Source organism: Leptodactylus fuscus, chromosome 1 (genome assembly GCF_031893055.1).
Source record: "Leptodactylus fuscus isolate aLepFus1 chromosome 1, aLepFus1.hap2, whole genome shotgun sequence".
NCBI lineage: Eukaryota > Metazoa > Chordata > Amphibia > Anura > Leptodactylidae > Leptodactylus > Leptodactylus fuscus.
In genome coordinates, this window is record NC_134265.1 from 267,071,193 (window position 1) to 267,085,409 (window position 14,217).

Here is a 14,217-nt window from a genome sequence, read left to right on the forward strand (position 1 = left end):
TTGACAAATTTAAATCCAGTCGATCTTTTCTTGTTTTTTTTTTTTTTTAACCTGAATATACCAGTCACATCACTTGGTAAAGTAGTATAGGTACAAAAAAGGAGAATGAAGAGAATAAAGAACACATAGTGGCCAGAGGCCTTCACCACTGCGAGTTCAGTATTAGGGCTGCACAATTAATTTAATGAATTACCGTATATACTCGAGTATAAGCCGATCTCTCCCCCCCCTAATTTTACCACAGAAAAACTGGGAAAACTTATTGACTCGAGTATAAGCTAGGGGGGAAATGTAGCAGCTACTGGAAATTTTCAAAAATTAAAATAGTTTTTGGGTGCAGTAGTTGCTGGGAAAGGGGAGGGGGTGTTTTGGTTGTCTGTCTGCCCCTTCCTCGAGCTTGAGGACTGTTTTTTTTTCCCCCACGTGGAATTCAGCCTGGCTGAATACAGGGTATCTGCAGTGCTCCTATTAACCCCTCCCGACCGAAGAGCAGCACTGCAGATCCCCTATATTCAGTAGACCGGGCACTTTCAGACACAGGGATACCTAATGTATATGTGTTTCACAGTAATTTTCTACTTTTGCATGTATTCTAGGGAAAGGAAGGATTTAGAACTTTTATTTATCTTATTTTTGTATTATATTTTTTAAAGCTTCCTTTTTTTTATGGGAGATTCTATACATTACTATTGCGGCTGGACATGAACCCCCCCCCCCCCACACACACACACACACACACACACACACCCGACTCGAGTATAAGCTGAGGGGGGCTTTTTCAGCACAAAAACTGTGCTTAAAAATTCAGCTTATACTCGAGTATATACGGTACATTCATTTGCCATTTCAAAAAATCATAATTCTGGTTGTCACCAGAATCGTGAAATTGATGTTTGTCGCCGACAGAATCTGATATATTTCATGCAGGCTTTTTTTCCAGCCTGCTGCAAACTGATCAACAGCTTCTACATTATAGGCAGTAGGTGGGTAGTAGGATAAAGAGACCTGCATCAAATATATCTGAAGACTTCTCCATGTTCCAGTTCATTGAATTTTTTTAGTCTCATTAAGCAGAAGAATGTAAATTGACATTAAAATCAAGAATTACCCATAAGATTGAAGAAAAAAAAATTGATATTCAGGCAAAAAACTCCCAGCCCTACACATTATACACATACTATATATACTTAAAAGGAATGCTTCACCAGTATTGGAGCACTTAAATCAGCAGCATGTCCCAGCCCCTTCCATGGCTCCATTATAAAGATTTTTAAAGTCTTAACCTGGTAGAAATGAGTCACAATTCATCTCCACCATCTTCCAGCATGTGTACAGTGAAGTGGCTTCAGTTGCACATGTGCCAAGATCTGCCCATAAAATTTGGATCCCTGAACCCCAGGAACATAAAGGTATGTTCCCTGTAAATTATAGACACATACATGCATCAAACATTACACATACATATTATAGACATGTAATCCATCATATACATACATAGATGTGACCAGTGGTGAACCTAGCCTCTCTGCTGCCTTCGGCGGACGATCAAAAGACTGAACTAGTATGGCGGATGTCATGAAGTGGTTAATAGGAGCAGTGCAATTCAGTGCACTGTCGTCTTCCTAGTGGTATATAATACCACCCATCTCTGAGGACATGAAAGGTTCGCTTTAAGCTGAGACTCCACATTGCGGAATCGCAGCTTTTTTTTTTTGCAGATTTTGCAACTTTTTTTTCTTTCTTTTTTTTTTTTGAGACAAACCCAGGAGTGGCTACAATAGAAATGGGAAATAGGAATATTAAATCTCTTATACTTCTACCTCTTGCTCAATCCACTCCTGGCTTTGGCTCAGAAAACCTCAGCAAAATCTGCAAAATTTTTAGGCAGAACCCTGCATTGCAGAAAAAACGTGTTTTACAGAACCTGCAAACTGAATGAAATGTAATCAATTTACATCATCCTCACCTTGCAGGGAAAAAAAAGATGTGGAAGATGCTGCAAATTGGAAGATGCGTGCGCTTAAACTATGGCGGGGTAATTCTAGCTTCGCAATCGCAAGCATTTCTACATATAATTAATAGGGGGAGAATGCATCAAAAGCTCAAAAAAATACTGTGGAAAAAAAAAACTGATTCACCGCTATTTTTTTTCTACAGTGTTTTTTTTTTTTTTTTTTTAGCTGCATCTCGCTGTTGGGCCTAATCCTTATAATCTGTGCATCACACTATAAGGATAAAGCCTTACGTAGCGGCCACAGCAAAAAAAAAAAAAAAGCGCTGCGGGAAAAATCACAGCGACATCGCATCATAATTTTTCCCACAGCACTTTTCACAGAAAGTCAGTAGAGGTTTCCTCTGTGGACTTTCTGCTTCCATTATACCTATAGGGAAACCAGTGGTGTTTCTGTAGGTATAATTAACATGAAACAATTTCCAAAACTAGTATACTGTATATACTCACACATACCACACATATCATACCATATATACCTACACATATACCATATATACTCACACCTATACATTATTACAGCATATGTACTCACACATATACATTCTTACAGCATATATACTCACACATATTTATTATTATTATTATTGTTTATTTATATAGCACCATTAATTCCATGGTGCTTTACATTTGGGGGTTTACATACAATACACAAAATATACAGGTAGATATAATACCGTGTTTCCCCGAAAATAAGACAGTGTCTTATATTAAATTGTCACTCTAAATATAGGACCTGTCTTATTTTCAAGAGGGGGGGTGCCTTATTACAACCGGCAGTCATGCCGGCACTTCCTTAGTGGTCAGACCTCATCAAGTATCAGGACCCACCATCAGGGTCCTGAGAACTGCGGTTCTAACCGCACTACTACGCTAGACATTGCATTATATCTCCTGATGATCCTTGCAGGAAGAAATCCCTGTGTTTCCTTGCAGGAAAAAAAGAGATCTTGACATAATGAGATAGTGACAGAATGAGATTACATCTTATCTGATTATACGTCTTGTATCAAAAGAGGTTAAATAGCTAGCTGCAACCACTATGGTTTTTACTATGTAGCAAGCACACAATAGGGCTTTTGATGTATCAGAGGAGTAGGTACCTGGAGCTTCAGACAGGCACCGATTGATGAGTGTATGTTTACAATGAGCTGATTTGATTGTTATTTAGGGAAAGTGGTTTAATGTCCCTGAAAATAGACACTGTAATGTGATTGCTCTATGTCCCTGAATGTGGGAAGGCTTAACCTAATACAAAGGGAGTATATACCTTCCCAATACACAGATTCAGGGACTCTATCCTAACTACAGGTGCCAACAGACCTACACAGCCCTGTTGTTTTATTATTTTAATGGAGACTGATAGGGACCGTACCCCTATTTTTATTTAATTGAATACTGAAATAAAAGTTAAGTTTTATTTACATTTGGAGGGTACCCTCGCTGTTAACACTTCCTTAGCGGAGCGTCAGCATGACTGCCGGTTGTAGGTAGTGTAGTGTAGTGTAGGGGAGGGGGGAAGTTATCCTACTTACCTTTCCCTTCTTCGTAGCAGCGCTGGTGCTGCTGTTCGTCCTGGAAGTGGTGAGCGGGGCTTAGCTAGGCTTCGGGGGGGGGGAAGGGGGCTTAGCTAGGCTTCGGGGGGGGGGGGGCTTAGCGAGACTTTGGGGGCGGGGCTTAGTGGAGCTTTGTAAGCTCCATTTCACTGACACAGCAGCCGTGCTCTGTTCTCCGTGTGCACAGGAAAGCCGGCTGCTGCCTCTTCTGTATGGCAGCTGCTGTCTCTGCCTCTGGGATGAGCTGGGAGAGCTCATCCTACAACAGCAGAGGCAGCAGCCAGCTTTGCTGTGCACACGGAGCACGGCTGCTGTGTCAGTGAAGTGGAGCTCGCTAAGCCCCGCCCAAGAAACCTCCGCTAAGCCCCGCCCACGAAACCTCCACTAAGCCCCACCCCCAAAACCTCCACTAAGCCCCGCCCCCCGAAACTCCGCACACCACTGCCGGGCATGCCTTTTTTTCGGGGGATGCCTTATATTAGGCAATTCAACAGAAACCCCCGCATGCCTTACTTTCAGGGGGTGTCATACTTTCGGGGAAACACGGTACTAACAATGACTGACTGGTACAGTGGGGCAGAGGGCCCTGCCCGCGAGGGCTTACAATCTATGAGGGAAGGGGGATAGAGACAGAAGGAGAGGGGGAGACTGTACAGATGTCAGTGAGGTGATAGTGTTATTGGAGGTTGTAGGCCTTCCTGAATAGGTGAGTCTTCAGGGCCTTCTTGAATCCTGTGATTGTGGGGATCAGTCTTATGTGTCTTGGTAAGGAGTTCCAGAGTATGGGAGATGCACAGGAGAAATCTTGGAGGCGGTTGTGTGAGGAGCGGATGAGGGCAGAGCGGAGTAGGAGGTCATTGGAGGATCTGAGGTTACGTGTGGGCAGGTAGCGGGAGATGGTATTGACAAAAACATAACTGTATACAAATATACAGTACTCACGCAGTATACACGACACAAACTATAAGCAAATGTACACATATATACATGTTAAATATTACATTTTACCTAAAAAATACACACTCACATTTGTCTGGAGTGAAGCTGTTCCATCGCTGCAGACTTCTTCCTGTCCCCCACGCTACGATCTTGGGATGAGACACTGCTGGGAGGGGGAAGGGGAGGGGGGAAGTCTGGGCTATAGTATCCGGAGGGTTAAGCAGCTGCACCCCCCCCCCCCTTCTTCACGCCAGCCCTGGCTGTCTCCACAAGGCTGCCCCAAGCCATCTCTCTCCTCCCCCGCCGAACACTAAGCCAGCCCAGGACAAGTCGCATGCATCTTGTTTTTTTAAAGCGGCCTGTCCTGGACTGGCTTTAAATGCCCATAAAGCCGCCTGAAGCTATTGCCTCACCTCACCTCACCTCACCTCATTAGAGGTGCGGCACTGGATGTGACATGCATAGCATATTACAGGCATATAAACTGTGTGCGCAATTATTATGCAAATTTTATTTATGGATTCATTTTATTATTGAACAACTACAATGCTGTTGTTCAATCCAAAATGTTTCTAAATCTTAAACCTGAATATTTAAGAAAGTAAAAGAGAGGTTTTGGCTATCTGAAGAGGATATCTATGCATGCAGAATTATTATACAACTAAGCTGTTCAAGTGAGAATACTAAACAAGTCAACTCAGCAACTCTTTCATTTTGAAGGCCTTCGTCACATGCTTTCTCCTGTACCACTGCTTGAAGAAATCATCTTCTAAAAACTAGCAATTGATTTAGGAGTTAAGAATCACTCGCCTTATATTTCCTTCTTTCAAATGTTCTTTCTATAAGGCCTCTTGCAGACGACCGTGGCCATGATCAGTGTGCTAACTGTGTATTTTCCAGATAGTACACTGACCCATTCATTTCTATGGTCCTGTGTGCGGGCCGCAAAATATAGAACAGGTCCTATTCCTGTCCTATTTTGTGGCCCTTGCCTCCGTGGCTCCTATTCATTTAATGAAAAGGGCTGCGACATACAGGTGAAATCCACGAGTCCCCCGTGCACCACGCATGTCTTTAATTCATTGTTGGCAGAAAGCACAAGGTCGTGTGCAATGGTCTGAAATGTGGCATTTCTATGGGAAAAAGAGGGATTTCTCTTTTTAAGGATCCTTTTTGTTTGAGAGTCTGCAGTCACAAACTTCCTCTAGTATTGATAAATCCTTAAAGATCTGGTTTAATTGGTTTGGGCTCCAGGCTTAGGGGTTCATTTTTTCACACTAGATAAGGGGTCGGCAACCTACAAGTCCAAGACAAACTAGTAAGTGTAAATTACTGTAAATCAATAAAAAAAAAATGTAAAGTTCTAATTGTCCCACTTTCCCTAGATTTTAAATAAAAAATAATTAGGAATAAACATATATTATAAATTCCTTTGTCCGGAAACACCCGATCTATAAACATATCAAAATATTTTTCCCATATGGTGAACGCTGTAGCAGAAAAAAAAATCAAAAGAGCCAAATCGCCATATTTTCAACTTTTCGCCTCCCATAAAAATTTTAATAAAATGCAATCCAACATCACACATTCTCCAAAATGATAAAACTAAAAAGTACATCAGGTCCCACAAAAAAACACGCCTTCTGCATCACTGTACATGGAAATATTACAAAATTTATGTAAAAGGCTGTCAGAATATGGCGAATAAGGATTTTTTTTTTTTTTTTGCAAAGTTTTGGATTTTTTTAGGGGGTTAAAATGTAAAAAAAAAACATCATAAATTTGGTATCCCTGGAATCCCACAGAGCCATAGAATACAGGTGACATGTCATTTTGGTTGAAGAGTGACCACTGTAAAAACAAAACCTGTAAGAAATTCCCACAAACGCAGCTTTTCTCCAATTCCACCGCACTCTGAATTTTTGGAAAATTAGCCAGAGCATCATACAAAATATTAAATGCCACCATTACAAAGTACAATTTGTCCTGCAAACATTAAGCCCCAACATTGGTCAGCCCCCAGTTTGATGTAAATACTGCATCAGACCAGACCACAATCTAGTGTGAATGCCAGCATTGGTTAGCTCCCTGACTGATGTAGCCATTTCATTAGACCAGACCACAATCTAATGTGAATGCCAGCATTATTTAGCTCCGGGTCTGATGTAAACCCTGTATAAGACCTCAGTCACACCTGCACGCAGTGACCATTCGGAGATTACATCCCCCATTCAAATTGAAAAATGTAGAGACGCTTGTCGGGTTCCTAAGCAGATCCAAAGAATGAAAACCCCAATGCTAGTGTGAACCTAGAGTAAGAACATCCCACAATCTAGTGTAAATGCCAGCATTGGTTAACCCCCAGTCTGACTGATGTAAACATTGATCTAGTGTCGTGATGGCCAACCTATGGCACCCGTACCAGAGAGGGCACACAGTGCCACTGTGCCCTCTCCTCACCATTGTGGAGCTTATATTACTGTGAGGGCCACTGTGGGGCAGATTGTACTGCGTGTGGGTCCTTCACTATTTATGTCACGCAGTATCTGTTTTTAGGAGACGTGATATTAGTACAGGCTGTAATAACATTGCCAAATGCAGAGACCTTTACATTTCAGTACAAAGTTGTTTGTGTTATTGAAAGCTCAGTAAAGCCCTATTCACACGACTGTAATTTGTAGGTCCGTAACTGTCCACAATTGTGGATCCAAAGAGTATTCATGTTAAATTGCTGAGTTGGCACTTTGCGATAATTTAGTGGGTTTTGGATTGCAATTTGTGCACTGAGTCTCTAAAAGGTTCGCTATTACTAATCTTGAATGTTGCTGCCAGTCAGTTCACAGACTAGTGCAAACACTGGCATCAGTCAGCCCTAATTCATCAGTCTTCTTGCTGTTCTGTGTGAGCTTTGCATATCACTTCTTGTTCCTGGATGCCTTGCCCCCCAGATCCCACCACTTCTAAACACTTTGGGCTGCTTTAACCATAAGGCCAATGGTGCACCAAGACCTATGGCAGCAGGAGCCCCCTTGGGACAATGGGACAGTCCTTAATTTGCTGATCTGCTTGTCCACCAAGCACTGAGGAGTTGAAAATAGTGAAGTAGGGCGCTATTCACTCTGTGCTTTACTATCTGGCCACTGTGTCTGCTCCCAGTGTTTTGAAGCAATAGGTACCGTACTTACATTGCGCATGTTGGTCCTTGAATACTACGGGACCAGAGACCGGAGTGAACATGGGAACAGGGAAAAGTGAGTATTATGGGTTTTTTCTTTGATATATCCAGTGCGGGCAATTGAACGGGGAAATGAAACTGTGGAGACAACCAGGAGGAGGACTTGTGGGGGCAACTTAGGGGGGACATAACACTGGAGGGTAACCTGGGGAAACAAGAAACTATTAGGGCAACCTGGAGGGGGACTCTAAGGGTCCACATCAGTGGGGACAGGTTAAAGTGCAGATGCATTATACTATGTGGGGGCCATTGAAGAGGCATTATAATGTGTGCAGGTCAGGTTAGTGGTGGTGAAGGGGTGCCACTTATGAAACCTTTGCCGCCAAAATATAGCTCAGGCTAGGCTCACACTAGTGCTTGGTTTACGTTATTGAAAGCTCAGTAAAGCTCCACCCTCGAATCTGCTTGAAATATGCGAGGGAGAGAAGTCCTACAAAATTATAGTCCATAGGGTCTGCACTCACTTTGTTTGTTTTCACGGATCCTTCCATATGGTCAGATGTATGAGGAATCCGTCAACACAGGTGATCCTCGGGTGCAGGACCCATTTTATACAACGCTCATATGTATGTAGCCTAAGGCTGCCTTCACATGGAGTTTATGCTCCGCTCATTCAGACACGTAAACATTTGTGAATGTGACCGCTGTAAAACACAATCCCATAGACTTCAATGTGTGCTGGTCTTACGCGCACTACACATTGAAATCAATGGGAGGCTTTTAAACCCATTGATTTCAATGTGTAGCGCACGGCACACATTGAAGTCTGTGGGATTCTGTTTTACAGCGGTCACTTTCACAAATGTTTACGTGTCTGAATGAGCAGAGCGTAAACTCCGTGTGAAGGCAGCCTTAGGCCCCATTCACACAGGGCACAATATGCCGCATTTTGGTCCTGATTGTATTGCGGCTTCCGATAGTCGCGGCTTCCCCCTCCGAAGTAGGCTCAAATGAATGGGCCTAGGCCAGAGGGTGCTGCCGTGAGTCGGACGCTGGGCTGAATCAGCCGCGGAATCCGCCTGAACAAAGGACAGCTCGCATGTTGCCGCTGACGGAAGAAAGTAAGTTAGCAGTCTACATAGACCACTATTGTGAGGGGGCGGATTATGATGTGGATTCAGTGCCAAAATCCGCCCCTCTTGCCCCATGTGAATGGGACCTAAGGGTTGTAGAGTTCCAAAGTATGTTGTAGAGTTCCAAATCAAAGGTCAAAGATCATGCCTGGAGAGAAGTCATATACACACACACTGTTTGGCGTGTCAAGTGAATTCTGTTTATTGGGAAGGTTTGTTCAACCTTTATCCTATTAATATTATAAAGGTGAAAGTTTGTGAGTTTGGATGTTTGTGGGTTTGTGTGTTTGGATGTTTAGATGTTTGTTACTCAATCACGCAAAACCCGCTCGACCAATTTGGCTGAAATTTTCCACAAACATAGTCACTACACTCGATTGCGCAATAGGCTACTTTTCGTCACAATAGCGCACATACGTTTTTCCCAGAACCCCCACAAAACCCAAACTCACATCACTATCTCTGCAATCTCACATACTTTGGACCATAGCAAGCCACAAAATTCATATTACCCTCTACAGCAGGTCAGCAACCCCTGGCACACATGCCAAGAGTGGCACTCCTGCCATATTTCACTGGCACGCCAGCAGCACAGGACCTGCAAGAGTTAAATGAAGTCTGAGTCACTTCAGTGGGCTGCTAGAGCTGAGGCATAAGGACACTCCCCTTTGAGAGGGGGGCAGGAAACCCAGGGGGTGGAGCTTAATCACTCAGGTCTGTGCCTGCTATAGTGATAGCTCCTGCCGTCTGCATCCTGCAAACATTCCCCGAGGAGGACAGGAAGCTGCTAGCAAAGTGAAACTGAAAAACACACAGGTACATAGGATTACTGTTCTCATTAATGTCCGGCATTTGGGGTTATTAGTTTAGTCTTAGTAACTCCATGTGCCTCACATTAATAGGAATAAACCCCATCATGTCCCTCATATTAACCCCTGTGTGCCTCATATTAATAGGAATAAACCCCATCATGTCCCTCATATTAACCCCTGTGTGCCTCATATAAAGGTTACTACTATGTGAGACATATGGAGGTACTAATAAAAGACCTCAATAATGAAGATACTTAATTATTACCTCCAAGTCTCTCACATATCAGTAACTCTTACACAAGGGTTAATGTGAGGGACATGATGGGGTTAATTGCTATTAATAAGAGGCACATGGAGTTACTAAACTGTCATGCACAGGGACAGACTTTATGTTGCTTGCTCAAGAGTATCCTGTGCCCAAAATGTACATGTACTGGCGGAAAATAACAAACCATACAATGTCGTATATCGAAGTATATTCACTTGAAATACCTCTGTCCCAAAGACACTATGTACAGTTTATACCAACACCGTATAGCAGCTGAAATACAAATTACATTCATCACAAAACTCTCACGTATTCTCAGAATTACAGCAAAAACAAGATACACAGTTACATTTCATATCCCATACTTTATACACAGTACGAAAACCTTACCCGCAGCTGTATATACCTACTTCTACAATCACCGCAGACGAAGTCGCGGGTACCAGCTAGTAGCAAATATATGGCAACATGCCCAGATGTTACAAGATTAATAGATTTTGATTATATTAATATAAATCACATAAATGAGATAAGAAATATACAAGGTGTCAGGTGCATCTTCTCAAAATGAGACCTCTGAGATAAGAATCAGCATCTTAAACCTGAACATTCCATACCACATTCCTTATCACTTGGAGGGGCCTCCCCTCTCACAGAAAAACATTGTTCTACATGTATATATATGAATACAAAATGGATGACCGATACAAAATGAAGGATTACCTCGAACACTAAGCCTCCATAAATCCTTCTGCACATGGCTACAATGCAATCTGATTTGGGGGACCAAATTATGGTCATGAATCCCGTCCCAGTCTGGGTACTATAATGACCTGTACTTTGGGTGTAAGTTTGGGTCATTTGACCCTTGGTCTGTAATACAGTGCAATAAATCCAGACACATTGCGGCCATGTGCAAGTCTCACTACAATTACCAGCTTCTCATGGCAGCCTCAAAGCCTTGGTGCATGCTGGACAACAACGCTCAGCATGTCCTGTAGTTTGTAGGTCTCAGGATATGCTGTTAGTTGTGTTTCCTAACAGCTTGTGAGCCATACATTACAAGGGACATGATAAAACCAATCAGTTCACCTTTATTATGGTGTCAATTGTTTTAAAAGGGTTTGTTCCCTTCTACAACTCCCAATAGCCTGAGAACCGGATAGCTTCAGGGCATTCTGGGACTTGTAGTCTGACTATAAACTTTATTATGGACAATATCCAGGATGCAACTTGTTATCCTGTGTCCTTTATCTCAGGAATCAGAACATGTCATAGCCTTCCACTAAGGGACTATTTCCCTTGAGCGCACGCGGCACCAGTACGCACACGTCACTAAGATCACGTGGGCGGATGGCGCTCTGTGATTGGTCGGCGTGCAGCGCTCAGAGCTTAGTGTAGCAGCGGAGTTTGTCAGGAGCTGCGTGGAGGCTGCACCGGGCGGTAACGCAATAGTGTGTATCATGTCTTTAGAGTGTGGAGCAGCAGATAAAATGCCGTGCACCCGCAGTTTTCCCATTAGGGAGGCATGCATGTGCCCCTCACCCGGTCCTGGTGGTGCAGGTTATGTTTTGGGTAGTGTTAACACAGTCCATTAGTCCTCGTACTCATTGCAGTTTAAGGTTTCATGGGATCTCTATGAAGTAGATGGACATAGCACATAACATGCATGTCCCTTGTAGAAGTCGTCCATAAAAAAAAAAAAAAAAAAACCATTGACCAAATGATTATGGGTGAAACATGTTAAATATATGTTTTGTCTAGAAAATGTATAAAAATTGCATGCATGTTTTTTGTAATGCAGCTTTGACTGCATGGTATGAATGCACTCCTGAGATCTAGCAGGACACAAGTTAGGCCCTGGTTCACATCTGCGTTCAGTAATCTGTGCGGGGGGTCCCCCTGAATGTAATACCGAATACATTGACAAGTGGTGAGCAATGAAAGCACATGGACCCTATAGACTATAATGGTGTCCGTGTGTTTTCCGCGCTGTGTTCTTTCAAGCATTACTTTTCTCTCCACATGACTCGTGCAGACACCGCACAGAAAACACGGATCCCATTTTAGTCTATGGGGTCTGTGTGCTTTCATTGCTCACTGCTTTTTAATGCGTTCGGTATTCCATTCTGGGAAGTCCCCAAGCAGACTCCACAAACTGTATACCAAACGCAGATGTGAACCAGGCCTAAGAAGTATATTGGGGAATATCTGCTGGTTTTTGACCATGTTTTGTTGATGCTTGCAGGACTTTTGTCTCTGTTTCGTGTGGAAAACCACACGGACCCCATTATAAGCTATGGGGGTCTGTGTGTTTTCCCAGGTAACCGCTTTTCTATGTGTATAGATTTCCGTTCAGGGGGTCTCCAAGCAGACTCCCCAGACGGAAACCCAAATGCAGATGTGAACCAGGCCTAAGCTGCAGAATCGTGATTGCTTTCCCAATTGATTTGATAGGAGAAGAAAAATGCTGCCGAGAGGAATTGCAATGTGTTTATGCTGTTTTTTTCCTCCACATCTTTTAACTGCATTTTGGCCTTAGCCTGGTTTTGGCTTCAATAATTGGCATTAAATAAACATGCACATATGACTTCATCCTTAGGGCATGGTCAGATGACTATTTTTTTGGGGATTTTTTTTTTTTTTCTTTCATGCTGAAAAATCAGTCACTGAATTGAAAAAAAGATTGCTAGCGAAATCCTTAGATCCTTGGGGCATATCCACATTCAGTGGGGCTAATCCATTTGTGACTACACACCTTTAGGGTCCATTCAGCGAGGAAAAAATCTGCTTCAGAAATTAGAAAATTTGCCAATTCCACTTGGATTTTCTGCCTCCCACTGACTGCGTTGGTTAATTACAGGCGTAACTCTATGGGGAGGCGTTTTTCCCCATGATTCTGACATGGATTCAGCTCTAAAATCCAAATACTCTGTGTGCTTTTTTTGGAGGCTGATTTTGAGGCAGATTCGGCGTCGTAATCAGCGCCAACATAAAATCAGTGTGCACTGACCCTTAGTTTCTGCCTTAAAGGGGTATTCCTATGTACATAATTATTTTTAAATCTGTAGATAATTAAAAGTTAAACAATTTTGCAAATATAAGTAATTAAACATTTTGCAGAGTTTTAAAGATTTTCTCTAAATATCTTGTGGTCACAGTTTGTTGTCTTGATCGGTTGCCAGTGGATGCGACCATGAACGCAAGATCTTTCTAAGGTAAGAAAATCAGCCATGATTTCCTTATTGTGGCTGGGATATCTTCTGATACATGTAGTGTCCCTGCATGATAACCCAGGTACAATAAGAAAATCAGAGCTGGGTTCATGACAAGACCCAGACCATAGAAAGTTTCTGCATTTGTGATCATAACCATTGGCAACCGATCAAGACAACAGACTGTCAGCACTAAGATGGTTAGAGGAAATCTTTAAAACCCTGCAGAATTTTTAATTACTTATATTTGCAAAACTGTTTAAATTTTAATTATCCACAAATATAGATATGATTATGTACATGGGAATACCCCTTTAAGAACTTGAGGTTAGGAAATCACGTGGTATAAACGCAGGAGAAAAAAAATGCGGAGTTTTGGAAATCGCAGCTTGTCAATTATACCTATGGAAACGCTGGCGGATTCCCTATAGGTATAATTGAAGCAGAAAGTCTGCAGAGGAAAATTCTGCAAACTTTCTATCTAAAGCGCTGTGAGAGAAATGCGATGTGTTGCTGCTTTTTTTTCCTCGCTGCAGAAAGCCACGTGGGGCCTAAGCCTTAATGCGGTGTGGATTTTAGAGTAGAATATATGACAAAGTTTTTGTTGCAATCTCTTTTGTCCTAAAGATTTTGGTACAACATAATAACGTTTTACCTTTGTTCTATGGGTAGGTATGATTACAGTGATACCTAATTTAGGCCGGGGCCCCACGTGGGGTAAACGCATTGGTTTGACCACAGTGTTTTACAGTCACTGTATAGTGGATGGGATTCTAGAGAATCCAATCCCACAGTGTGGGAAAATACGCACAGCAGAGACACTGCGGACTTTGGAAAAGCGCTGCAAGAGAAAAATGTGATGTGTTGCCGCTGTTTTTCTCGCAGTGTTTTTTTTTTTGCTGGGGGACACTACGTGAGATCTGAGCCTAGGGGAGCCTTCACGCGTAATACATTGAAAGCATAGGGAAAAAAGGCTCCCATTGATTTCAATGGGGAGCGCACGTATGCCGGCTCCCATTCAAGTCAATGGGAGCTGCTTTTTACGCACTCATTCTGAACGTGTTTTTACAATCAGAATGAGCACACCGTAACTCCGTGTGAAGGCTTA